General features: G+C 39.3%; 1 protein-coding gene and 1 pseudogene across 8 annotated transcripts in view; both read left to right on the top strand.

Moving 5' to 3' along the window:
* Positions 1-26614, top strand: part of LOC137246040 (congested-like trachea protein) — a 44808-nt pseudogene that overhangs the window by 6913 nt on the left and 11281 nt on the right.
* The window catches only part of LOC137244515 (uncharacterized), a 304677-nt gene continuing 288915 nt past the window's right edge, over positions 10853-26614 (top strand). For 5 of the 8 annotated variants that reach the window (XR_010951071.1, XR_010951074.1, XR_010951069.1 and 2 more), the window contains exon 1: positions 10853-11303. The gene's annotated coding sequence lies outside the window, so the exon portion shown is untranslated. Of the gene's footprint in view, positions 11304-17967; positions 18054-26614 lie in introns of those variants that run through there. The other 3 variants (XR_010951073.1, XR_010951070.1, XR_010951072.1) reach the window with 2 other exon arrangements.

Raw genomic sequence — 26614 nt, 5'->3', positions numbered from 1 at the left:
ACTCAGAATCTAACCCAGCAGATTTAGGTAGCAGAGGATTACCTGCGTCTGAATTGGTCAACAATTCGTTGTGGTGGCAGGGACCTTCTTGGCTGCAAGAAGACACTTCCCAATGGCCAGCACAAGAAAGTGATTACCTCACCTCCGTAGAGGAAAATAGGGCGAAGACCTGCGCAGCAACAACAGTAAATACTACCGATGTTCTCCAACGCTTTTCAGACCTACCTAGGGCTTTACGGGTGCTCTCATACGTTATGAGGTTCTACCGAAGAACTCACCCCAAAACAAAAAAATCATTTCAGGTCAAGTCACCTTTAATCTCTCCTGATGAGATCAAATCAGTAACCCAACTCTTAATTAAAATCTATCAGAAACAACATTATAGTTCCGAATATAATGATCTAAAGGCCGGAAAACCAATTGGAGGGAAAAGTGCAATACTCTCACTTAATCCCTACTTAGACCAAGATGGCATCAATCGGGTAGGAGGGCGACTCGGGGCGTCAAAGGACTTAGCTTTTAATGAACGCCACCCAATCCTCCTCCCATACAACTGCAGGTTATCCCGTCTTACAGTCCTAATGTTTCATCAACAAAGTCTGCATGGGGAAAATCAACTCATGTTGCGTCTGATACGCACCCAATACTGGATACCTAACATCAAAACCATGATTAGGGCAACCATTCATAATTGCAAAGTTTGCACGATACACCGAAAGCGTGCTCAGACCCAACTTATGGGTATTCTCCCTCCTGAACGCACGACATTCAGCCGTGCATTCACGAATACTGGAGTCGACTTCGCCGGACCCTTCGACATTAAAAGTTACCGGGGCAGAGGGTGTCGACTATCCAAAGGCTATGTCTGCCTTTTCGTGTGTTTTTCCACACGAGCGATTCATCTGGAGGCCACTACTGACCTCAGCACCCCATCATTTCTTGCGGCTTTTGCCCGTTTTATATCTAGACGCGGATGTCCCAAAAACGTCTATTCCGACAACGGTACAAACTTTGTCGGAGCTTCACGATCCCTACGATCGGAATTCAAGACCTTCATCTCACAAGCGCGAGAGAACGCTGTCTCAAAGTACAGCCACCAGTCACTCACGTGGCATTTCATCCCTGCGGGCGCTCCCCATATGGGAGGGCTGTGGGAGGCTGGAGTGAAAAGCTTCAAAAGCCATTTCAAAAAGATAGCCTCACCACACAAATTCACCTTCGGGGAATTCCATACTCTCTTGTGCCGCATCGAGGCATGCCTGAACTCGCGGCCGCTCAGCCCGGCATCCAATGACCCAACGGACCTAGTGCCACTTACCCCAGGTCATTTCCTCACTGGCAGCCATCTACTGGCTCCGCCAGAGCCAGATGCTAGTGAGAGCCCTGCCTCGATGATCAATCGATGGCAGAAACTCAAAGCCCTCCATCACACTTTCTGCAAACGATGGAAGGTGGAATATCTATCCGAACTTCAAAAACGAGTGAAGTGGAAGCATCCCAGACAGAATATAAAAGTGGGAGATCTCGCTGTCCTCAAAGAGGAGAACTTATCTCCCAACGAATGGAGGTTAGGTCGAGTTGTCAACGTACACACCGGCGAAGATGACCGAGTACGCGTAGTCGACCTCAAAACCGAGAAGGGTCAAGTCAGACGACCTTTGGTCAAGCTGATCCTTCTTCCAACGGAAGAGACGGATTGCGAGAAGGCTAAGAGCTCCTCCTAACAATCCCTCCGTTCCTCCATATCCCTACTTTCAAAAAAATCAAACCCAGCTCTTGTTCACCCGGAACGAGGCCAACCAGCAACCCCAACTCACTCGTTCTCCCAGAACGAGGACACCAGAAAAGCCTACTGCAGAAGGGCGAACCGATCTGCCACAGAATCTAAGGGCTGTCGGCCCTTTGTATATTTTAAATTTCCAAAGGTCAACCCACATTCACTCGCCCAGAGCGAGGACACCAGAACCCTAACGCAGATCCATTGTCTGCCAGAAAACTTGAATGCACTCGGCCAACAACATTTAGAATAAATTTTTAAAGAGTTTTCAAACATTTCTCCGATTAAGGTGAATTTCAGTAAGCTTAAAAACCGAAAGCTTTGTCTCACAATTTTCTTAATTTAAAAACATAAATTTCGGCAATGTTCACAAAACATTAGGGGACTCATGAAAGTATATAAACTTATAAGGTGTAAAATTATATCCATTTACACACGCTGTTATTTGAACGCACCTAGTAATACTCTTGATAAACTTGATTGTTTATCAGCTGTATTATTGCCAAACAAAATTTTTTTTGATTGTTATACAAATTAAAAAATGCTAAGATTAAGTGGAAATCAAAACTAGAACGCCTTTACTTGCTGATGTTGGAGATTTCTGATGGAAATGCCTACTGTAATGTCTGCAAGGTTGCGTTCGTATGAGTTTACCGCGTTACACAATGAAATGTGCGCGTAAATTTATACAAATTGTGTAAATGATTTTCATAAAAAATTTGACATCTCGTTTACGCACTAGGTAAATTTATAGAGTTTTTACGGTTGCATGTGTCCTTTTGTTAAAACTTTTTACATTTTTTGTGAATAAGTGGGTTGAGCTTTAAAATATTATGGCAAGCTTCGAACGTGCCTTTGTTGAAGATGAACTTTAGTTCAGGAGCTTATAGTGTCGCTCGCCTCAAAATACAATGCAATTCGAAAGCTAGCATATTCCATAAACAAAAAAAAATTTACAGAATAACATTTTCAAAAAAAAGGAGTGTTGTCAAAAATTGATATTTCTTAATATACCTTATATTTCAAACTGATTATCTCGACGACTGAGCAGAATATCACTCTATCTCGGCTGTCTTTTCGAAAAAAGCGCTGTCTCAGACAACGCCCTATCTTAGAATCCGGTTGAAGAACGGCCGGTCTTAGAAAACACGACATGCTTCTGGTAGTTACGTTATGACAATTTCAAAATTAAAGTTGTGTTTCAAAATTGTTCTTGATCATATATGCATATATCTCCTTGGCCATGAAATTCTTATTTAAAATTTAACACCACCCCTCTTTCTATTCTTTCAAACAGTCTACTAATATAAAGTTTGCTAAATCAAGATAAAGGCTTTCATACGAACTTGCAGAGTTTGGAACAAAGAATCTCAATTTAAGTGTTCTCTGCAGCACAACTTCGTTACGAGATGACAACAGTGATGCCCAAAAATCGTATGCCCACCGCAAGATTTCGATTTCCTGCATCGATCTATCGTGGAATGACCCCAATGTTTATTAATTTGCAAAACAAGACTTTTCTACAAAAATTGTTGTTCATTACGCAGTAGAAATATGATTTTGGATCTTTTGTTTTAGGAATTGTAGCATGGCATTATAGAGCTTCTCCCAGTTCTTTAAAATAAGAAGGCACATACCGCTATAATAAATTGTATCAGGAGCACCAATGACTAAAATACATATTACGAGGGGGCTGTCGTCGAACTGCGAAACCCTATATCTATTTTTTCGAAAGCTTACTTGGGAAAACAGAGAAATAACCTTTTGATTTATCACAGACAATACTATCTCGCTCCATTCAAACCCCACATCTTAGCGTAAAAGTCTAATGAAGTAAAAACTAATATCCAATTTTTCAAAAACAATGCATCTGTAAGTTCATTTGAAAACCTTTTCACGACCGAGGGACCCAAAATTAAGCCCTTAACCTCAGTCTTCCTCTTTTTCAGTGCGAATTTAAATACCAGTGGAGGTTCTTATCTTATTATCATTTTAAGTTTAATTAGTAAAACTAAGTTTATGTAAAATTGTAGGTAAATGGCCAAAGTAGTAATGTTTTTAAACTCGCATTGAAAACTGGTCCTTAGAGCTATTTAGGAGTCTTATCTTAAGACCCTTTACATACCGATCCATGTTTAATATTTAAGTCATCCATCAATATACGCTCTGAATCCACTAGTGCTGTGTGAACAATTTTCCCATCGAAATAAATGCATCCATGAAATTGGCGGCCTTATATACGGCATCCGCGGTGCATTTGTGATCATAAGTTCCAAACATTATGCATAAATATTCCCTCATATATATTCTCCCATTACTTTGAAAGTTCAGATATTAAGCACATTTGCCCGTAAACCGTTGGATTATATTGCACGGTAAGCTGAAAGGGTGGCTGTTCCACCCCCAATCAATAAAGATGGTAGATGTTAGAAGATCCGCTGAGCTCGCTGGCAGTGTCACTTAAAAGGTACAAAAATGAAAATTTCATCCTCTTTTGGTACTAGAAATTTTAATAATTTCACCTGTGGACAATGTCGCTGCTGGTAATGAGCAATCTATCCCATCTGTAGTCTTTTGTGCACGCCTCGTAATTAACCATAAAACCTAGATTTTAAACATAATAAAAATAGATCTGTTCAGCTTTTAGTCAAAGCAGGCGGTTTCGAGGTACTTAACGTCCTGCATTGTATACCTAATTCACTTTGGCAAATCATTTTTCGCTCTAAGGGCCATTGCCAACTCTACAGCTTAGAGCTATCAGTTGTTCAGAAATCAATACAATACAGATTTTTTCGTGAGTCCAAGTTCATGTAGTACAGGGTTTACTTGACAGCATAAAACGAGGTTCACTATTCGGCTCGTGAGGAGTTAAACGATTTACTAGGGCGTGCACAATAAAGAAGATTTCCCAATGATCGCAGTTAAATAGCATATTAAAATAGCAATCTTATTCTTCATGATGTATATGCTGCCACATTTTTGTTGAGTAAAATTTACAGTTCAATACGTTTTACTGATATAGCACATTCGGCTTATCGTGTACGCAGTGGCAAACCACAACTTATACCAAACGATAGCAAACAAGTTGTGCAGATTTAATATGCAGTTTATAATACAAATATTTTTGCTTGAACAAAGTGCCTATACCCTTTTTGGGTAACGCGTTACTATCTTCATTTTATGTCCACTCTGCTCGCTATACTCGTTCGAAGATAAATGGAACAATATGGTTTGGGAGTTACATCGTCGTCTTAGTTCCACCGAAAACAATTATCCATATTTTTCGCGATCGGGCTTACAGTTGACTATACTAATGGATATGACTGACTCGATTACAGTCAGCCCATGCATAGATTCAATAATTTTTCCCACCCTTCTTGCTGAGCAGCAACGAAGCTATACCGATAGTTGATACAACCAATGTACCCATGCGCTTATTTACGCGTCATAGTGGCTTCGAATTTACTGTTCACGCGTGGCCGTCCACCGAAGTTAACTGCCGCGAAACCGAGTGCGAAACAGGACAGGAATAGTCTCTCAAATGCTTAAGTTTCACCGGAACCTACAACGCCCACGAATCTAGATTTTGACCCTTTTAACATGTCTCCCAGCTCTATCACAGCAGTAGTTCCCATTCGAACTACATACCAGCGCATGCTTATCAATTGCAGACGCATTGCATAGCTACAGTTCATATTTGTACCAAACAATTAATCATTTATTTTAAAACAAATAACACGCATTTCAAGGAAATGACACTTGTAAAACACATAAACAAGACAAAACTATATGTACATTTGTATATACATACATAGCTTATGACTATACGATACTCATTTTTTTCCTGTATTGTGAGTGTGAAATAGTGACAAAAATGTACCAAAACGTCTAATCACAACAACAATATTCACAAGTAACAAAAATACGGCCACAAAATAACCGATTTCGGCATGTTATCGTTTACTTAAAACGTTTATTTTCGTTCAAAAATTACTCACATCAAAACAAAACATGAATGAAAATAGCATGGAAAAATTTTTGCGTACCCATTTGCGACACTTAATACACAAACAAATTTATATCTTGTTTGAATTTTGTACACAAAACTTTCAGAATTGAGGCGTTTAGGAATATCACCTATTAATGCATGTGGAGGGCACTCGGCAATTAAATATGTTTACCAAATGACCTCAATATTTAGTTTCAATGCGAATAAATTGAAATATTGGTAAAATTTTGGGATGTAGTGATAGAAGTAGTAGGAAATGAAAATGGGTCAAAAAGTTGGTAGAATCTACAAATACGGTAAAGTCCGTGCACTGACTGTCCATATACTTATACCAACTTATGTATATCTATTTGCTTATTTTTTTAGTGCTGCGTCAAGTGACGCACGCTGGTACCGACTACCCGCAAAAGAAACAAATTCGGGATCGGCTTTTTGACCCATACTGACGCCTCGGGCAGGCCCAAAGAATACTAACGCACAAAATAAAGGCAAACACCTCCTTAAAAATTAATTGCTCTCATTTACAAACAAACAAAAAAATTTTTTTTTTGATGTTTTTGCCGTCGGTACTGCCGGCTTTCTGGCTTGGGGGGCAGGACTTGTTGTTTTTCAACAACAAACATCACAAACAGTCATTATAAGGGCTCGGTACAAAAATAATCCGGGTCCCGACATAAAAGAAGCCCGACACGACAAAATCACGAAATTGGAAAAAGTCAACTGTTTCTACCGGCCTAGTGTGCTACTGCCCCATTGACCTAGTTTTTTTTTTCAAGGGCAAGCAAATACATATATGTATATATATACTCGCACACCACAAATTCACCATACCAGCTGTCAGCTAACCAATAAATATACGACAGGGTTGCATGCAGTCTCAGAATGGTACGTGCAGATAGAAAGCGTCATGGAGAACGCATCGCCAATCTGCATGCAAGCACCGGCAGTTGAATTTAATTACGATTTGCGCTGTTCGTCATGAGCTGTCGCACAAAATTAAATCCATACCTTCGTCAGCCTCTACGCTTCGTTTTAAACTCGGTTTATTCATCTATTTTAACGTACGGTTGTTAATAAAACAACACGCGTATCACGAAAACAAGTAATTTTGCGCGGGTGGCTTGGAATCACGCCCGTTCCAACCTCCCACATACCGCAATCTTGCTGGTTTTGTTGAAATGCATAAGCTGCTCGAAATCACAGCACCAACTACCTTGCAAAAACGCCCTCGTCATTCCACGTCATTTGACTAGTCATTTTACGGTGATTGGTTATATTCGTAGTCACATTTGCATGGGCGTGGGTAAGTTTTGTGACCAAGTGTTTTGTAGGGTAATAATATAATACACAACTGACGAAATACATGCGCTGCAGCGAAAACGCGCATCACCCAACCAACCTCACGGCCACTCGCCCTGGCATATCCATAAAATGCCACAGTCGACCTGAGAGCGACACGACACGTTACACGCTGGAACGGAGACCTCGGCCTCTTCGTCCAGCCCAGAAAAACCTCATAACCATCGAGTCTGGAACGGAGACCTCTGCCTCTTCGTCCAACCAACAAAAAAAAAACCGCAAATCTGGAATGGAGACCTCGGCCTCTCCATCCGGAACGACAAAAACCAAAGAATAACAAAAAATGGTGCCACTCTGGAACGGAGACCTCGGCCTCTTCGTCCAGCCTTACTGGCCATCGACTATACACATATTACATTCTGAATTTCTATATTTATGTATAATTCAATGGCAAGAAATATTCACTTATATCTGTTCATAACCGTTACCGTTTCATACTAGCTTAGGTGGCATGCTGAACAAGTCGGGACGGGCTCCCGGCCACCCGCACAGCTGGCGAACTCCTCATCTAGATTAAGTTTAGTGTGTAAGTCTGATATTCACTTTTTTTTTCCTCGTTTCAGCGGAGGTCATTGGCGAAAAACGATGTTGCGTATCGCAAGGGGGCCGGCATGTTTAGGCAGGATGCCGAACTTTTCCGCATCTGATTGCGATCCCCCCAATGCAACTCTGCAAATCGATACTCGATACTCGACTTAATTTATAACCACCCACACCATCACCCTCATGCATGTGCATGCATGTACATGCACGTGTATGTGTGCTTTTTGTCAGCACTCATGCATATGCATGTCGGGGTTGATGTGTGGGTGCCTTTCCCCTCCAAAACGGAGGATTTTGCGGGTCAACGGTTGTAGCTTGCTATACAACCGGCCTCTTGGATTCTAACAGCCAACCAGCTAACATCTGCCGCCAGCGATCTCTGCCGTTTGATACTCAGGTAATATTGTACCCTAGCTATTTATCTTTACTGAATAAAGATCATCCTTTATAACGAGAAATTCTCGTCTATTTGTTTATTTCATTATTCTACACGCCATATTTCCACTGAGATCGACCCCGGTGCGCCGACCTACGACTCAGGAGCATACGCACCCCGACCGAACATAATACTTACGCAAGAGTTATTCATCTATTTAAGAGGATAGATTTGTTGCCAGCGTGTTAACACTTTGTTATCGGCGTGTAGTGGATTTGTTAAAAAAAAATTATGATTTGTTATCGAAAAGTTTTCGATTTCTTATCGGAATGTAGCTTATTGGGTTTTTTGCGATCAGTTCAATAATTTTTATTTTTTATGATTTGTAGGCTAGTCTGATCTAATTTATGCTGGTGCAAATAAAACAATTAATTCACCTTACGCCCGACGTTTCACTGAATATTTCAGCATCCTCAGGGGCAACACTATTTATTTCCAAATTAAATAAACAAACAAAAAATATTTTATGTTGAAAAGCACATACATATAAATTAACACAGTAGTAGTATCAGTACCACCTTGTGTGGTAGTCTTGTCATAACTAATTTGTTTTTTGTTTAGACAAAGCATGTATGCTGCGGCAATATTATCGCTATCTTCCTTCTTGTTCATGGTCCTTTCTCTGTTTTGTAAAATGTGGAAGCTTTCCAAGGTATATCTCGTCATTTCTATTTTCTCCTTATCAATAATTGTCGTGTTGGTAAAATCTGCTGTATGGCCGTTGTTAATCATATGTTGTGATAGGGCTGTAGTGGGTTTTTGTTTTTTTATGTCTGCTTCGTGTTCGGCAATGCGAATACCTAGTGCGCGCTTTGTCGTCCCAATGTATGCTTTATCGCATTGCTTGTTTTCTTTTCCCATGCATTCAATTTTATATATGACGTTGTTTTGTTGTTGCTTGTCTATTGGAGATTTTGTTCTTGTGTATATTTTGGATAATGTATTGTTGGACCTGTAGGCTAGTGTGATGTTTTGTTGTTCGAGTATATTATGATCGATGCTTGCACTTAATTTCGGTATGTATGTCACACTGTAGTATTTCTTTTTATCTGTTGTTACTGTGTTAGAAGGTATGATGTGTTGGTTGCTAGCTTTTTTTTTTTGGTATGGTACCGATTGGTTAACGCCGACTCATCCGTTTTGTTATGAATAGGTACAGGTAAAACTTATATATGAAATCGATTACAAATCTGTAAACCATCGATATATTGCCGATAAGAAAGCAATAAAACGTCGATGGCAATAAATTGAAGGCTCGACGATAATAATTGGCTATCGATAATAAACCGATAATAAAACAATAACTTTTCGGAATCGGTTGTTACCGATAAGAAGCCTACGAAGCTCTTCTCAAAAACTCCAAAGCTTTTCGTTTTTTACTCTCCTTTGCTATACATTTTTTGTTTTTTTCGTATCGAACCCTTAGATAACTTCATCTCGTGTTTACAAGCAATAGACATTAAATTACTCACATGCCAATTTAGCATATCAATTTCGAATATTTATTATGGCTATAATCTCATCGGCTGGATACTCAAGAGAATATACTATATAAGTAATAACTTTTGAGATACCTAAATAGTGAGAGTATATACTTCGGTACTTATATTCGAAAAAGGATTACAGAGCGTGCATGCGCACCACATTATACCCGCATATGGCGGAAACAGACAAGGTGACAGCACAGTGACACACATACAAACATAAATAAAACAAGTAAAGGTGTCTAAGGTCGCGTGTAACCGAACATTATATACTCAGCGTGAGCTTCAATTGTACATTTCATTTCAGATAAATAACTTTTCTACATAACATGTGGCACCGCCCGTTTAAAAAATGTCTCCCCTTTTCCTTTTACAATAAAACTTGATAAGTGAAATATAATTGATTCAAAACTATTCTTTGCTAAATTATAGCTTATTATTCTAGTCTACCCCCCTTTTAAACTTGTTTTATATCTAAGTTGCCACGGTCTTTAACCGATTCCATCCATTTTTACTCGAAATGCTATAAGTAAAATATGTGTACACAATTTCATTACGATATGTTAATTTTTCTTCGAGTTATGGCTCCCGAAACATAGAAAATTGCTTAGTCATAAAAGGGGCGGTGCCACACCCATTTTCAAAAATTTTAGTGTTTTCCAATTTAATATTATATTTCAATTTAGAAAGTAAAATTCTATTGATACAAAGCTCTTTTTCGCTAAGATATAGCTTATTATTTTCGTCTACGACTCTTTTAAAAATCTTTTGTATAAAAGTGGGCGTGGTCCTTAACCGATTTCGTTAATTTTTCTTCAAAGCATTACTTATAGTAAAGGCAATCTCTCTGCCGAATTTTGTTATGCTAGGTTTAACCATTTTTGATTTAGTTTGGGTAAATTGTTGGACTAATGTCAAAATCGTACTGTGTCGCAGGTTGAAGTGTCAAATAACATTAAAAAAGTATCAGTCAGCTGATTTCCGCCAGTCACCTGTTCCTGACTCCGCCATGTACCCGAACATACAGTTGGCGCCTAATGTGTGACAAGGTGTTGAAATGTTACTTTAACAACAAAGTAACTACTGATGAAGTATGGAGCGACAGACATCTTCTTGCCATGTGGCGTCTGCTATTTATGTACATATGTACATACATTTATGTACCAGTGCCCTAGTGCCATTCGCACAATGCACAGAGAGTTTAGCTGTTTCTCCGGCTCCGAATATCTAAGCGGGCTATCAACTAGAAGTAATCTCAGTCAGATGCCAGAGACGAAGAGGTATGGTTTGTTTTGTTGGTGAAGTGAAATCGTGATAAAATCAGTGGTTAGAGTTCAAAAAAAAAAAAAAAAAAAAAAAAAGATTGAGGCCCTACCTTAAACTATATTGTTAAAATTTCTTAATTAATTATTTTAAGTGGCACATTAAGAGTTCTTCATAACAACACAAATTCTGGTTGCAGTGCAAAAGAATAACGCATCATAAAGTGGTCAAAGTTCGCCTTGAAAATTGTATTAGGATGAATGTTTGATTATTCATAAATCAAATGTTTGGTTGTATTTAAGTACATATGTATGTAAGTGCATTTAAGATCCAAAGACCCAAGTGATGTGAACGAACTTTTCTGCTCTAACGTTTGATGAATTACTTACGTGACCTATGAATACCTGTGGAAGGATGCAAAAATATATGTAGGTGCGTATATATTTTTCGGACTAATTTAATGCTATTTTTCATGTGTGTATGTGTGTGTAAATAGAAGTACCTTTAATATCTTCCATATGTCCAATATTCTTCGAATCAAAAATAACTCTGAAATTTGCATGCAAATATCGGTTGAGTTGAGATATATGTATGTAGAACATGCCAAATTGTGTTTTGGTTGTATTATATGCAAGAGCCATATTCTATGTTCCATTGACTGCCAGGCCTTAACTATTTGAAACTCTGTTTCCCAAATTATCTTCTTCAAATGGTTTTGTATTATTTACCTTTTTTTGTGACTTGTTGGATTGAAAACTACACTACAACTACACATAATAGTCCAAGAGCTACATTGAAAAGATTTAGAGTCGCAGAATGGTGAATTTTTCAGATTTGGTTGTAATATTCAATGATGAGCTGTACGAGCTTTATGCAGACATCAACATAGTCTAGCGAACTAAAGCACAGCGGGTACACAGGTCAGGCCATGATATGTGGATATGCGATAATGATGCTCTGAAGAAGGTATCCTTATCGGAACCCGCCTATGGAAGCAGAGAAAGAGGACTGCCCCCACTCCGCTGGAAGGACCAGGTGGCAAAACGATGGAAGTTACATTGGTGTTACCAACAGATGCCAGTTAGCCCAATGAAGAAGCGATCGGCGCGAGTTTTTAGACGGCAAAAACCGTTAAAACGGCAAAGTAAGTAGGTAAACCATGGTTAAAGCCAGCGTTTGCAGTACCGGTATAACCAGCACTGAGACGTCTGCGAAGTATAAGTAATAATTCAAGTAATAAAAAAAAATGTAAGGCACGATAACCTCCGAAGAGATCTAAGGCCGAGCTTCTCTTCCAATTTGCGTCGTGCTCCTCTTGATTTTCCCTACAAATTGGCCGGACGGGACCTACATGTTTTATGCCGACTCCGAACGGCATCTGCAAGGCAGATGAAATACACTGAGAGCTTTTCAAGGCAGAAATACACCCGGAGCGCTTGCAAAACACTGCCGAGGGGCGACCCCGCTTAGAAAAATTTTCTTCTAACTGAAAAACCTTATTTCTAAAATTTTGATGTTGCTTTGCCCGGGGTGCGAACCCAGGGCATACGGTGTGATAGGCGGAGCACGCTACCATCACACCACGGTGGCCGAATGCGAAGAGTAAATATATGAATGATCACGGTATTGAGAGAGATTAAGATCCCAATGAAATACCTTCAGCAGGCGAAGCTAGAGCAAGTTCAGCTTCTCAATCAATTTTAAATATACATAAGGCCAAAAATATTTATAAGAAAGTTACCTACATTCGCCTCAGATTCTATACTCGTTTATGGTACAGAAATCTGGCTAAAGATGCTATCGAGCACTGGAAAGTACCGAGCAGATTTGACCTGCGACTAATAAAGAGGGGCGCGACGATTATTTTATTTATTTATTTATTTGTAGTCATACATGACGAGAGTGCACTTACAGACTAATGACAAAACTTTGGATTTTTTTTTTTTTTTTGTGCTTACTATAAATAATAAATGTTAAGTGATCAATATAAATATTACACGATTATACAATTACAACATTAATCAAAACTTATAAGTAGTGAAGCTCCAAATTTGGCTTTAGAGCTAAATAATTTAGAGGTAAGAGAACCCGATGGATTGTTAAGTTCCCTTAAAGCTCTATAGATAGGTGCATTGCTAGCATAAGTACTTCTGACTTGTTTTAAGGAAAAAATATCGTTATTCCTAAGAGAACGCTGCGGGACATGGAAAAATATACGTTCAAGTAAAATAGGGCAATCTATTATACCATTTATAATGTCGAACACTGTAGAGAGGGAGAGAATAGTTCTTCTGGAGTTTAACGATTTCAGGTTGATTAATTTGCATCTGGCAATATATGGTGGAAGTGGGTCTATAAAATTTAATGAGCGTAGAGCATAGTGCAAAAACACCTTTTGAACACGTTTAAGTCGTTTGATATGACAATCAAAATATGGTCTCCAAATGAAGACCCCATATTCAAGTTTGGAGCGAACAAGTGACGTGTATAAGAGCTTCAGTGTATACGGATCACTAAAGTCCGAACTAAACCGACGAATGAAAGCAAGCATAGAATACGATTTTGCTATAGTGCTATTGATATGGCTGAAGAATGAAAACTTAGCATCGAAAATAACACCCAGGTCGGATATTTCATTCCGGGTGGATAGATTAGAGTTGCCAATGGAATAGGGGGTGGGAATAGAGGAACGAGACTTCGCAAACGACACATGGAAACACTTACTAACATTAAGAGAAAGTCGTTTTTTTTTACACCACAAAACAACGTTGTTTAAATCATTCTGAATTCTAGATGAATCAGACAGAGAACGAACAGAGGAATAATAATTAAGATCGTCAGCATACAGCAGAAAATTGGAGAAGGTAAAACACTCACAAATATCATTAATAAAAATGATAACCTTACCTTACTCGCATGGTTTCTAAATATGCCGATCTGGTCATTGAGGGGACCATACCGATCTACCTTCTAACTTAGCCCCAGCGGGTTAGAGGGCTTACAATATACCCGCGGTAGGGGGTTGTGTAGCGCAACCCTCTCAAGGGAGCGCAATATATAGCTTCTTCAACCCAATTGTCAACCTCACCTACCCGTGGCGAATCCTGTTTCATTGACAGCCGAGGCTCTAGCGACCCCGAACTCCTGATGGATCTAGGGGGTGGGAGGGCGGTATGGCCTAGAAGGTGTGATCTCTCCAAGGCCTTCGGGGAGTGTCCTTATCGATACAACAACAACAATAACCTTCTAACTTAGTGAAGGCAAGAAGCTGCAGCACTATAGAAAAGTTCCGAGTTGGAACAATAGTCGGAGTGGCCACATGTAGAAGACTTCGTTCCTTACCAAACAGGGCTACTTCCGTGCATATCTCAATAATAAGGTGAAGGTTGAATCACCGAAATGCGCATATTGTGAACGCAGAGACTACACACTTCAACCCTTTTTCCAATGTGACATATTTGCACAACAGCGAAGAAGGGTGGAAGAGACATTTGCCAGGAGCTCTAAGCCGCGATGGTACAATCTTTACAAGAGCGTACAATTACTCTTGGCAGACACTGTAATAGCGAGGAAACTGGATTCACCAACTGATCCGCAGACTCTCTAACTGTCTTAGCACTCCTCCCACACGGTTAAAAGTTTAAGTTAAACGGTTTAAACAATTTTCAGACTACTACGTTTTTTATAACTTTTGTTTTATCGGCCTATTGATAAAGGATTCAAGGTTCGAAATGAGCTCCAGGCCAGAACAATAATTTTTTGTAATGATTAATGAACTAAGAGCACTTGGGAAATGTCAAATAAAGTAATTGACAATAAACAAATCCAACATTATCAGTGTCTTGCAACAGATGGCGCAACGCTTATCAAATATAGTTGGTAAAGAGGAATAGAATTAGCAATTTATCAGTCAAACCAAACCGCTGTATAGCTAACTGGTTAGCGCAGCGTGCCTAAAGCGTACTGATGATGAAGGCTTAGCACCCTTCAAAATGGATCTATCTGCGCAGCTACTTACTATTCCAAAAACAAAATACGTTTTTTATGTAAAAATGTAAACGTGTAGACACTTCTGGCATTCAAAAAAAAAAAAAAAAGAAAAGCGAAAGGTTAAACGAATCTAAAAATAGAAATTTCTGCCGTGTATTAAATAAAATTGATTTGTGAAAAGTGTTGCATGTCTTAGATTTTTCAAAAATTGTACACCGCATATGAAGTGTTATGATTTGTGTTATTAAAAGGATGTGATAGCTTAGTGGGAAGGCGCACGATTCTGATAGAAAACACTTCTGCTCGAAACCTGCCGATGGACCATACAATTTTTCATTGTATGCATCAGGGATGCACCTTAACGTTAAGCTAATCGTTTATCAAAAAATTTCCACCGTTTCTGTTGAAACACTTCGAAATATTATCGATAAAGAAATTTCAAGATAAATTGTATCTCGTTTTTAACCGAAACGAAAAGCTTTCGTTAACGTTAAAAACGTTAACAAAAACGTGATACTTTATGTTTGAATTGTGCTGGCAATGCTAAAGCCATGATGAAGCCGTAAGGTGGTAACAGCGAGCAGACATACACACACAAACTCCATGTAATTTGTTTGTGTAATTCGTTGGCGGTAATGTCAAAAATGCTCTGAGAAATGTTCGTACTGTCAAAATGCATGAGAAAAGTTGCAATCAGCTTGGCTAATGCTTTCACCTTTAATGACTCCGCCATCAATCAGCTTTGCCAGCATAGTTTGAAATTAATAATCAACATAAACGATTTGATTTCGTTTTGGTAGGGCAGAAAACGAAACAAAATCATTTCGTTAATTTGACGTTCTTAATGTTAATAAACGAAACGAAATGACTTTGTTTCGTTTATTAACGTTAATTATCGTAACGAAATGATATCGGTTCGTTGGTTAAGCATGCCTGGTATGCATTTAAATACTAGTAAAGCTTTCTATGGTTTCAAATCGGTACCAAGTTCTGCACGCTAGTATAGTCTTCATTTTAAACCAAATTTGATGTTAGAGTTCAACAACTGCAGTTATATGGTCGTAATCGAACTTTAGGTCAGCTTTGACACCGCTCAATTGTAATATTCTCAGGAATACCCCCAGCGGGTTAGGGGGCTTAGAATAAACCGCGGTAGGTATGCCTGTCGTAAGAGACGACTAAAATACCAAATTGATTCAAGGAGTTGTGTAGCGCAACCCTCTCAAGGGGTTGCCAGGGCAATATATAGCTTCTCCAATCCTATTTTCAACCTCACCTATCCGTGGCGAATCCTGTTTCATTAACAGCCGAGGCTCTGGCGAGTGCCTTCGGGGAGTGTCTTTATCGTTAATACAACAACAACAAAATTCCCAGGTATGATAACATTTGTACCTTCCCAGCCTTCAAGTGTCTTCGATGAGACTTTGTTACATCAGACATGATTTCCGTAAGCATATATACATATTAGGGTGGTCCTTATTTTTCGACTTTTAAAAAATTTACAGGGCATCCAGTAAAATCATTCTTTAATCAGTAATACTGATGGCTCTTTGAGAAAAGTCATTGTAATAACCCTATCGACGTATTGACTCTGGTACGTTGTTATTGATAATTTTACGATGAAATGAAAATAAAAGAAATGTAAGGCGCGATAACTTCCGAAGAAATTTTAGGCCGAGCTTCTCTTCCAATTTGCGTCGCGCTCCTTTTAAATGTTTCCTACAAATTGGCGGGACGGAACGTATATATTTTAAGCCGACTCCGAACGGCATCTGCAAGGCAGATGAGTTTTCACTGAGAGCTTTTCATGGCAGAAATGCACACGGAGTGCTTGCGAAACACTGCCGAGTGGCGACCCTGTTTAGAAAAATCTAATTGAAAAACCTTGTTTATTAAAATGCTGACGTTGCTTTGCCCGGGGCGTGAGCTCTGGATCTTCGGTGTGGTAGGCAGAGCACGCTACCATCACACCACGGCGGCCGCTATTTGATAATGAAATATAATGCAAAAAATCACCCCTTTTTTTAAACGGTTTTATTTAGCTAGACTTGACAGGCTGGCTGGCACAAACTTTTTAATTGAAATTTAAGCAACTTGCCGATAAGCTACAATCTTGAAACCTTGAATATAGTTCAGAACCCGATGACAATGCAATAATAAAACAAAAAAACTGCGATAGGTCGCGCATGGATCGAAATATTTAAAAAAATCGTTTTTGTTGTCCGATTTGGTCCATATTTGGAACACATAACACACACATGAATATAAAGCGACCTTTGAAAAAAATTGCCGCTAGGTGCCGCAAGGATCGACATATTCAAAAAAACGTATTTGAGGTCCGATTTGGCTCATATTTGGAACAAATATTACGTATAGTCCGGTAGAAGTGACATCAAAATATTTTGGAGTTCCAGGAGGGACAAGCATACATGACGCAGAGTCGAGTAAAGTCTTTGGAAGGATTATGTAGTGAGGACTTAGATTGTATCAAATTGTCAGGAAAGAGTCCAGGTAATAATGAGTCACTAAATGAACTAAATAGAATGAACAATAATAGGCAATTAAATAAAGACTAAAAACCTGAAAATAAAATAATTTTTTAAAAAATTTTTAAGTTAAACGGGTTTATTGAAGACAATACTTACATCAAGTAATAATAATACTAAAAGCTAGAAAATAATTAGGTAGGTCCTAGGTACTAGTCATCACACTCCTCATCAATATAGGGCGTTGATCAGACAATTAAATAAAAGCGTCAAATTTCTATTGATAGTCGTATATAAAACCAACTGAACCTTAATAAGGTTATGCTACGCCTTACATTTTTAGAAATTTCACGCGCCCAACGCTTTTATTTAATTGTCTGATCAATGCCCTAGATTGATGAGGAGTGTGATGACTAGTACCTAGGACCTACCAAATTATTTTCTAGCTTTTAGTATTATTATTAGTTCATGGAAGTAATGTTTTCAATAAAACCGTTTAACTTAAAAAATGTTTTTTAATTATTTTATTTTCTATTCAGTTGTCCACGCATCGAGGTTAAGGCCCACATCGTATATTACGTAGTGAGCGGTTAGCGCTTCTAGCGAAACCAAAAGGCTGACTTGCTGATGCGGATTACGCTAAAAAATTCAAGCAAATACGAAAACTAGCGCTTATAATCGTGTCATTCATTTGTGTTTTCTATATGTAAGTGTTTAGTGTTATTAATTCACATTTTCAAAGTAAACACATTTAACGCATTTTTCACATATATTATACATATTGTCACGGATATTAGCATCACTAAATTATCCCATCACTAAGGCGATGCTAAGGCCATGCCAAGCAGTATTTACGTTAATAATTAAATCAAGTATACACATATATAAGGCAGCCCAGAGAGATGTCACACACAGATGCATTTACTTATATGCCTATGTGCGCGCGAGAGACTGTAAACTACAAACATTCACATCAATAATTCAATCTTTATGTATCTACATAAACGAATAAATAATTGCGTCTACACATATGTACGTATACGAGCAGCGGAGCGGCAATGCACAAACACATGCATATATCTTATCTGAGTTGTCACAAGAGAGAGCAATAATTTGTGCACGTAGTTGTGGCTGGCGATTTTGTAGCCGAAACAACTAGTAAGTTCTGGAAATCGAAGAGCCTAGAAGTATGCAGCGTAAACTATAAAAGCGGGGCAAGCGAGTAGGAAGTAATTCAGTTTGATTGGAGTTGTCAAGCAGTTTGATTAAGACGATATCTAGCGAGCAATAGCAGTGTAGAGTTTCATTGAGCTATCAATCAGTGTGGTTATTAAGCAAGCTATTCGTTGCGCAGTTTGTTATTGTGAAGTACTTTAATAAAGGCCATTTTGCATTATTACAAATTGGAGTTATTTATTCAACAGTTTAGTGATTCGAACTTAGCAGAGGATTGCAAATAAGAGGATTTGCAAGCAAATCGTTACAATTGGTGTCAGAAGAGGAATTGTTGAATAAATTCTAGAGGACAACAAGGACATGGCAAAGTTAAGTGAATTGAAGATCCCGCAACTGAAGAAGGAGTTGGAGAGCCGTGAATTGAATACAAGCGGCGTTAAACTCGAACTTCAGGCACGGCTACGAGAAGCAATGGAAGCAGAAGGAATTGATGTGGAAGAGCATGTCTTTCATCTTGATGGCGAGGAGACAACAAAAATTGAAGAGAAGAACGAAACACCGCAGACGGTTACCAGTACAGATTTGAACATGATTTTAGCTGCAATATCTGCTCGAACATCGACAGTGTCATCTCAACTGGCAGAACAGCAGACATATATGGAATCGCAGGAGAACCGTATAACATCCAAGATGGAAGAACAGAAGACATATATGGCATCACAACTAGAATCGCAGGAGAACCGTATAACATCCAAGATAAAAGAACAGAAGACATATATGGCATCACAACTAGAATCGCAGGAGACACTTTTAACATCCAAGATGGAAGCACAAGAGGCACGTATAACAGAAATATCATCACAAATATCCACAAATATGTCATCACAGCTGGAAGAACAAAAGACATATATGGCAACCCAACTGAAAGAACAAGAGGCACGCATAACAGTACAACTAGAAGCACAAGAGGCGCGTATATCATCAAAACTCGAAGCGCGCATGGACGAAAAAATAATGCAGTTTGAAGAAAAATTCGAGGCAGAGGTGGATGCGTTGAGAGGTCGTATACAGGAATTGCAACTTAATCGGCCGGCTGCTTCAGCGAGTAATACAAAGGTAAAAACTCCATCTTTTGACGGTTCTGTTCCTTTCCAGGTCTTCAAGCTTCAGTTTGAGAAGACCGCAGCAGTGAACAACTGGAATGCGGAAGATAAAGTTGCTGCATTGTTCGTGGCATTGAAGGGGCCAGCAGCGGAAATCCTACAGACGATTCCCGAAGGAGAGCGGAACAATTATGAAGCATTGATGGCTGCTGTAGAACGACGTTATGGAAGCGAGCATAGAAAACAGATATTCCAAATTGAGTTGCAAAACCGCTACCAAAAAGCAAATGAGACATTGCAGGAGTTTGCTTCAGATGTTGAAAGGTTGGCTCATCTCGCAAATGCGGACGCACCCGTGGAATACACCGAGAGGGTAAAAATCCAGAGTTTTATAAATGGCATACGAGACGTGGAAACGAAGCGAGCTGCATACGCGAACCCAAAACTGACATTTGCTGAAACGGTATCACATGCATTGACTCAGGAAACTGCCTCCCTATTGAGTAAACCAGCATACAAAGCTCATCGTGTAGAAGTGGAAAGACCAGATTGGGTAGACACTATTTTGGAAGCACTGAAGGGATCACAACAGAAAAATGCCGGAGTTATTAAATGTTTCAAGTGCGGCAACCCAGGTCATATTGCACGACATTGCAGCACCGGTCCCAATAGCTCCAACAATGTGGGTGGCCGTAAACGCAGAGCTGAAGGAGATGAGCAAATCTCCAAGTCCACTCAATCGTTAAACTAAAGCGAGTCAGCCGCAAGGGGCGACAGCTGGCTCCCTCAATTGAATGCCCCATAATCTCTATCTCACAAATTGGAAGAAGGTCAAACAATCTTACTGTCGGAGGACATGTGGATGGAAATGAACGTTTACTGACTGTAGATACGGGTGCATCTCATTCCATCATTCGAGCGGATTTAGTCAACAAGAAGATAACACCATTGCATGGAGCAAGATTGCGTACAGCCAGTGGAGAAGACAGCACGGTTCTAGGAGAAGTATCATGTGAAGTCGCAATTGGGAACGTCACGGTAGTACACAATTTTATAGTGGCAGAGATTGTTGATGAAATCATAATTGGAGTGGACTTCTTAATCGACCAGGGCATCAAGATCGACATGCAAAGCAAGACGATGCGATATAAGAACATGGATGTACCACTTAATTTCGGCTACGAGAGAGGCTACAGCAGTAAACGAGTGCTGGTGGAAGAGAGTCAGCGAATACCACCAAAATCCGAAGCAGTCATCTGGGCAAAGGTTGATGGAGATTGTGGGACAAACAAATTGTGGGTTGTCGAAGCAGCAAACAAATCAGCACTGAACATACTTGTAGGAAAAACCCTGGCTATGACAAAACAAGATGGACGTGTTCCGGTAAGAGTACTCAATGAGTTCAATTCACCACTCAAACTGACTAAAGGAGCTATTTTGGGAAGATGCCAAGAGGCTGAAGTAGTTATTAACTGTGAACAGCTCCAGGAACACGTTTCAGCTAGTAATACTAATCTTTCAAATGACATCACGGCATGGACGCAGGGGCTAGAGGAAGCATATCAGAGTAAGGCAAAACAACTGCTCCTAAAGTACGCGAACATATTTGACCAGGATGGTTCTAAACCAGGCCGCACCAACGTTGTGAAACATCAAATTGACACTGGAGATGCGAGGCCGATCCGTCAAGCTCCACGTAGTGTTCCACTGGCGAAGCGGCAAGTTGTGAGTCAAATTATACAAGAAATGAGCGACAGCGGCGTCATCGAACCATCAGCTAGTCCCTGGAGCTCACCGGTAGTACTTGTAAAGAAGAAGGATGGAAAAATGAGGTTTTGCGTGGACTACCGGAAGTTGAGTGACGTTACGAAAAAGGATAGCTACCCATTGCCAAGAATTGACGACACTCTGGACTCGCTCTCTGGTACGAAATGGTTTTCCACACTGGACTTGAAAAGCGGCTACTGGCAAGTGGAGGTAAAGGATGAAGACAAAAAGAAAACAGCCTTCAGCGTCGGAGATGGTCTTTGGCAATTTACAGTAATGCCCTTTGGACTATGTAATGCACCAGCTACTTTCGAGAGACTCATGGATCAGGTATTGAAAGGACTACATTGGAAAACATGCTTGGTGTACCTGGACGACATCATCGTATTGGGCAAGAGTTCGATGAACATCTTAAGAACTTGGAGGAAGTTTTCCAAAGAATAGCTGGCGCTGGTCTGAAGTTAAGTCCCAAAAAGTGTGCGCTGTTTAAAAAGGAAGTAAATTATTTGGGTCACAAGGTAACGACAGAGGGCATCTGCACTGCGAACGAAAAGATAGAGGCTGTAAAGGATTGGCCAAGACCACAGAACCTACATGAATTAAGAAGTTTCCTTGGGCTGTGCACATATTACCGCCGATTTGTACAAAATTTTTCCAGCGTAGCCCATAGCCTCCATGAGCTTACAAGAAAAAATAAAGCTTTTGAATGGAAGAAGGAGCAAGAAGTGGATTTCCAAACATTGAAGGAGCGTTTGTGCACTGCCCCAATGTTAGCATATCCGATTCCAGGAGCAACATTTATTCTAGATACAGATGCGAGTGGATATGCTATAGGAGGCGTTTTATCACAACTGGTCGAAGAACAGGAGAAGGTAGTTGCATATTATAGCCGTTCGATTGGAAAACCAGAGAGGAACTACTGCGTTACGCGGAGAGAGCTGTTGGCATTGGTAGAGTGCGTTAAACATTTTCACAAATACCTCTACGGCCAGCGATTCCGTGTCAGGACAGATCACGCAGCTTTAAAATGGCTACTGCAGTTCCGTAATCCGGAAGGACAATTGGCACGGTGGATCGAGCGACTACGAAGCTATAACTTTTCCATTGAGCATCGAAAAGGTAGTACCCATGGAAATGCCGATGCAATGTCACGAAGACCATGTAGTTTGGAATGCAAGCACTGTTCAAAAGCCGAGGCTAAAGAAGACATTATAGATGTCCGGCTAATGACTATAACATGTACAGATGAATGGGACAAGGAACAGCTAAGAAAGTGCCAGCTAGAAGATGCAGATCTGTCACGTGTTATGCAAGGGCTCGAACGAAATGAAAGACCAAACAGAGAAGAGATGTCAGCAGAGAGTCCCATTGCGAAGTCATATTGGGCACAGTGGAACAGTTTAGAATTGATATCCGGTTGCTTTCATGGAGTATGGGAGAGTGAGGATGGTAAATACAAGAATAAACTGATAGTTGTTCCCAGAAAGAGGATTCCTGATGTGCTCAGCGAGCTGCATAATGGTCCAAGCGGAGGTCATCTTGGAATCACGAAGACGCTCGAGAAGATTAAAAGAGATTCTATTGGGTTGGTTGCCGTCAGTCACTGAGTGGATTGCGAACTGCGAGGTTTGCAGCAAAGCGAAAGGGCCCAGAACACGAAGTCATGGCCAGATGAAGCAATATAACTCAGGTGCGCCATTTGAAAGGATCGCTATGGATGTCGCCGGTCCATTTCCTACTAGCAACGACGGAAACAAATATGTACTGGTAGTTATGGATTATTTCAGCAAATGGCCAGAGGTATACCCAATCCCAAATCAAGAAGCGGAAACGGTAGCAGAAGTGTTTATAAACAATTGGGTTGCAAGGTATGGTGTACCAATGGAGTTACATTCTGACCAAGGCAGGAATTTCGAATCAGCTGTGTTCCAGGAAATGTGTAAGTCATTGGACATTCGAAAAACACGGACAACTGCATTGCATCCTCAATCCGATGGTATGGTAGAACGATTCAATAGAACATTGGAGGAGCACTTAAGGAAAGTAGTGGACAAGTACCATAAAGAATGGGATACCCGCATACCATTATTCTTGATGGCTTACCGATCAGCAGTGCATGAGACAACGGGCCAAACCCCTGCAAAAGTAATTTTTGGCAATGACCTTAAACTGCCAGCTGATTTGAAGTTTGGGATAGATGTCAATGCGGAGAGAAATGTCAGGAAATCCACTAGTGATTTGGAAGAAGAGCTAAGAGAAATACATGATCTGATAAGGCAACGAACAAAGATTATGAGTGACAAGATGAAAGCCAGATATGATAAAGCAATTAATTCAGAAGGTTTTCAGGAAGGAGATTTGGTGCTGTTATACAACCCACAACATAAAAAAGGTTTGTCCCCGAAATTGCAGTGTAATTGGGAAGGCCCATACAAAGTTGTAAAACGGATCAACGATGTAGTGTACCGCATACAAACCATCGGTAAACCACGAACCAAAATGAAGGTGGTCCATTTGGAAAGGCTAGCAACGTTTAGATCGAGAGATTTGTCTGATCGGGACGATCAGACTTAGGTGGAGGGCAGTGTCACGGATATTAGCATCACTAAATTATCCCATCACTAAGGCGATGCTAAGGCCATGCCAAGCAGTATTTACGTTAATAATTAAATCAAGTATACACATATATAAGGCAGCCCAGAGAGATGTCACACACAGATGCATTTACTTATATGCCTATGTGCGCGCGAGAGACTGTAAACTACAAACATTCACATCAATAATTCAATCTTTATGTATCTACATAAACGAATAAATAAATGCGTCTTCACATATGTACGTATACGAGCAGCGGAGCGGCAATGCACAAACACATGCATATATCTTATCTGAGTTGTCACAAGAGAGAGCAATAATTTGTGCACGTAGTTGTGGCTGGCGATTTTGTAGCCGAAACAACTAGTAAGTTCTGGAAATCGAAGAGCCTAGAAGTATGCAGCGTAAACTATAAAAGCGGGGCAAGCGAGTAAGAAGTAATTCAGTTTGATTGGAGTTGTCAAGCAGTTTGATTAAGACGATATCTAGCGAGCAATAGCAGTGTAGAGTTTCATTGAGCTATCAATCAGTGTGGTTATTAAGCAAGCTATTCGTTGCACAGTTTGTTATTGTGAAGTACTTTAATAAAGGCCATTTTGCATTATTACAAATTGGAGTTATTTATTCAACAGTTTAGTGATTCGAACTTAGCAGAGGATTGCAAATAAGAGGATTTGCAAGCAAAATCGTTACAATATATTTCTTATATTTCAAAGATTAAAAAACACGTAAGTTTGCATTCCATTTGAAATTTTCAAACATAAATATCAACTTTTTATTTTATAGAGTTATTCTTGTCCATACACTGTTAAAAGCTTGAGCCCAAATCTGAATAGTACAATCCCAATTTAATTTAAAACATAGATTGTACCGGTCTTCGTGAAAATTGATGCGCATAGCTGGGTTTCAATTAAAAAAAGATAAATTTACACTAGCATTTAAAAATTAAAGAAAAACTTAGTGGGCGATACCGTGTTCCAAATAACGGTAGTGTGCTCTAGCTACTGAGCTTTCAAATCTGTATAACAAAACTTGTTATATGTAAGTCAAAATGTTTCGAAAACGAATCTGACTTGAAGCACCTCCAATAAATAAAAATTTTTAATTTAAAATTTCAGCCATAAATTTAAATTTTTGGGTATTGTTTTAAATTTTTACTTTTCAGTTTTTGAATATTTTTTGTTTTACAACAATTTCGAGATTGTAGATTAATTGTTCAAATAAGTTTGAAATTAAAACCGAATAAAATTAAAAAACACATTAGTAAATTGAGAGGTTTCGATTTTATTTGGAAAAAGTCCCAAAAAGTGGTTAAGCCGACGAACGGTTAAAAAAATAAGAATAAATCAAAGCAACTTTTAAATTCTACAACAAATATTTAGAAAAATCAGGTACAATTAGTTCGTCCTGGCGCATGAACCTTTATCGTGGGAATTATGGAAAGGCCCTCCTGTCAGTTACACAAAATTCAGTAAAAAAACAGAAATTCCTTAATAATAGCTCCTAAATATTTTAAACTACATATGCGGATGTTTTAAATATTTTAATTTAACAACAAAAGGATAAAAAAGGAAAATAATTGAAAATAAATTTCTAATGTTGGTTTTCCGAAAGGTCTGCTTAAAACCCAAAATATTATCTAAGTTATTTTAGGACAAAAAATCGTGGAAAGTTACTAGAAGAAGTAAAATAATAAATAATAATAGTACCCTAAAAGGACCATGCGCACACACGGCAATGACCAATTTAAGTTCAATCCTCGGCAGCGACCTCTAAATATTCTCAAGATAGAGAACCAATTGAGATGGTGCCTTTATATGCCACAAAACCTTCGGGATGTCTCCTTATTGCTACAAGAAGAAATTTTGGTTATGAACTGGTATAATATTTAGAAGGAGTAGGTATCCCGGCCGCCGTGGTGTGATTGTAGCGTGCTTCACCTACCATATCGAAGGTCCTGGGTTCGTTTCAAGTTTTTTCAAAATGTATTTCTGCCATGAAAAGCTTCTCAGTGAAAACTTATCTGCCTTGCAGATATTGTTCGAAGTCCGCGTAAAACTTGTAGGCCCTTCCCGTCAAAGAAAATCTCGACCTAAAAGCTCTTCGGAGGTTATCGTGCCTTGCATTTATTTCTGTTTAGGTATACTGGATATACTAATCCGACTATGAACCTTCGTCTATTATGCGGAATACAGCCTCTTCTCTATTCGGCCTAACCCTATTATGTGTACATTCTTGCGTGAGCTAATCTGAATAATAGGAAAATCTTGCCTTTTTTAAGTATAATTTAATTAACAGATAAAATATAAAAATATATTGCTATTTAATATGGGTCTATAGTATTATTCCTTCTTAAATACGCCTGGTGCATATAAAACTCTTGTCTCTTTTTTTATATTTCTTTTAATTATGTATACCTGACGGAAACGTTTTACGCTGTCGTTGCGGCCTTTAATCAGAACCACTAATAACAATAAAAGAAAAAAACAAGATTAAACAAAATAACATTAAAAAGGAGGAAAAAATGTATGTCAAGAAATTGCTTGATTCGGGTGCAACGTTAGTGGGGTAATCATCGAGGCACCAAAGCTTACATCCATTTTTTTTTGCAACCGACAGTGTAAAA

This window comes from Eurosta solidaginis, chromosome 3 (assembly GCF_040869045.1).
Source record: "Eurosta solidaginis isolate ZX-2024a chromosome 3, ASM4086904v1, whole genome shotgun sequence".
Lineage (NCBI taxonomy): Eukaryota > Metazoa > Arthropoda > Insecta > Diptera > Tephritidae > Eurosta > Eurosta solidaginis.
Note: the sequence above shows the minus strand (reverse complement) of the source record. Positions and strands in the feature narration are given on the sequence as shown.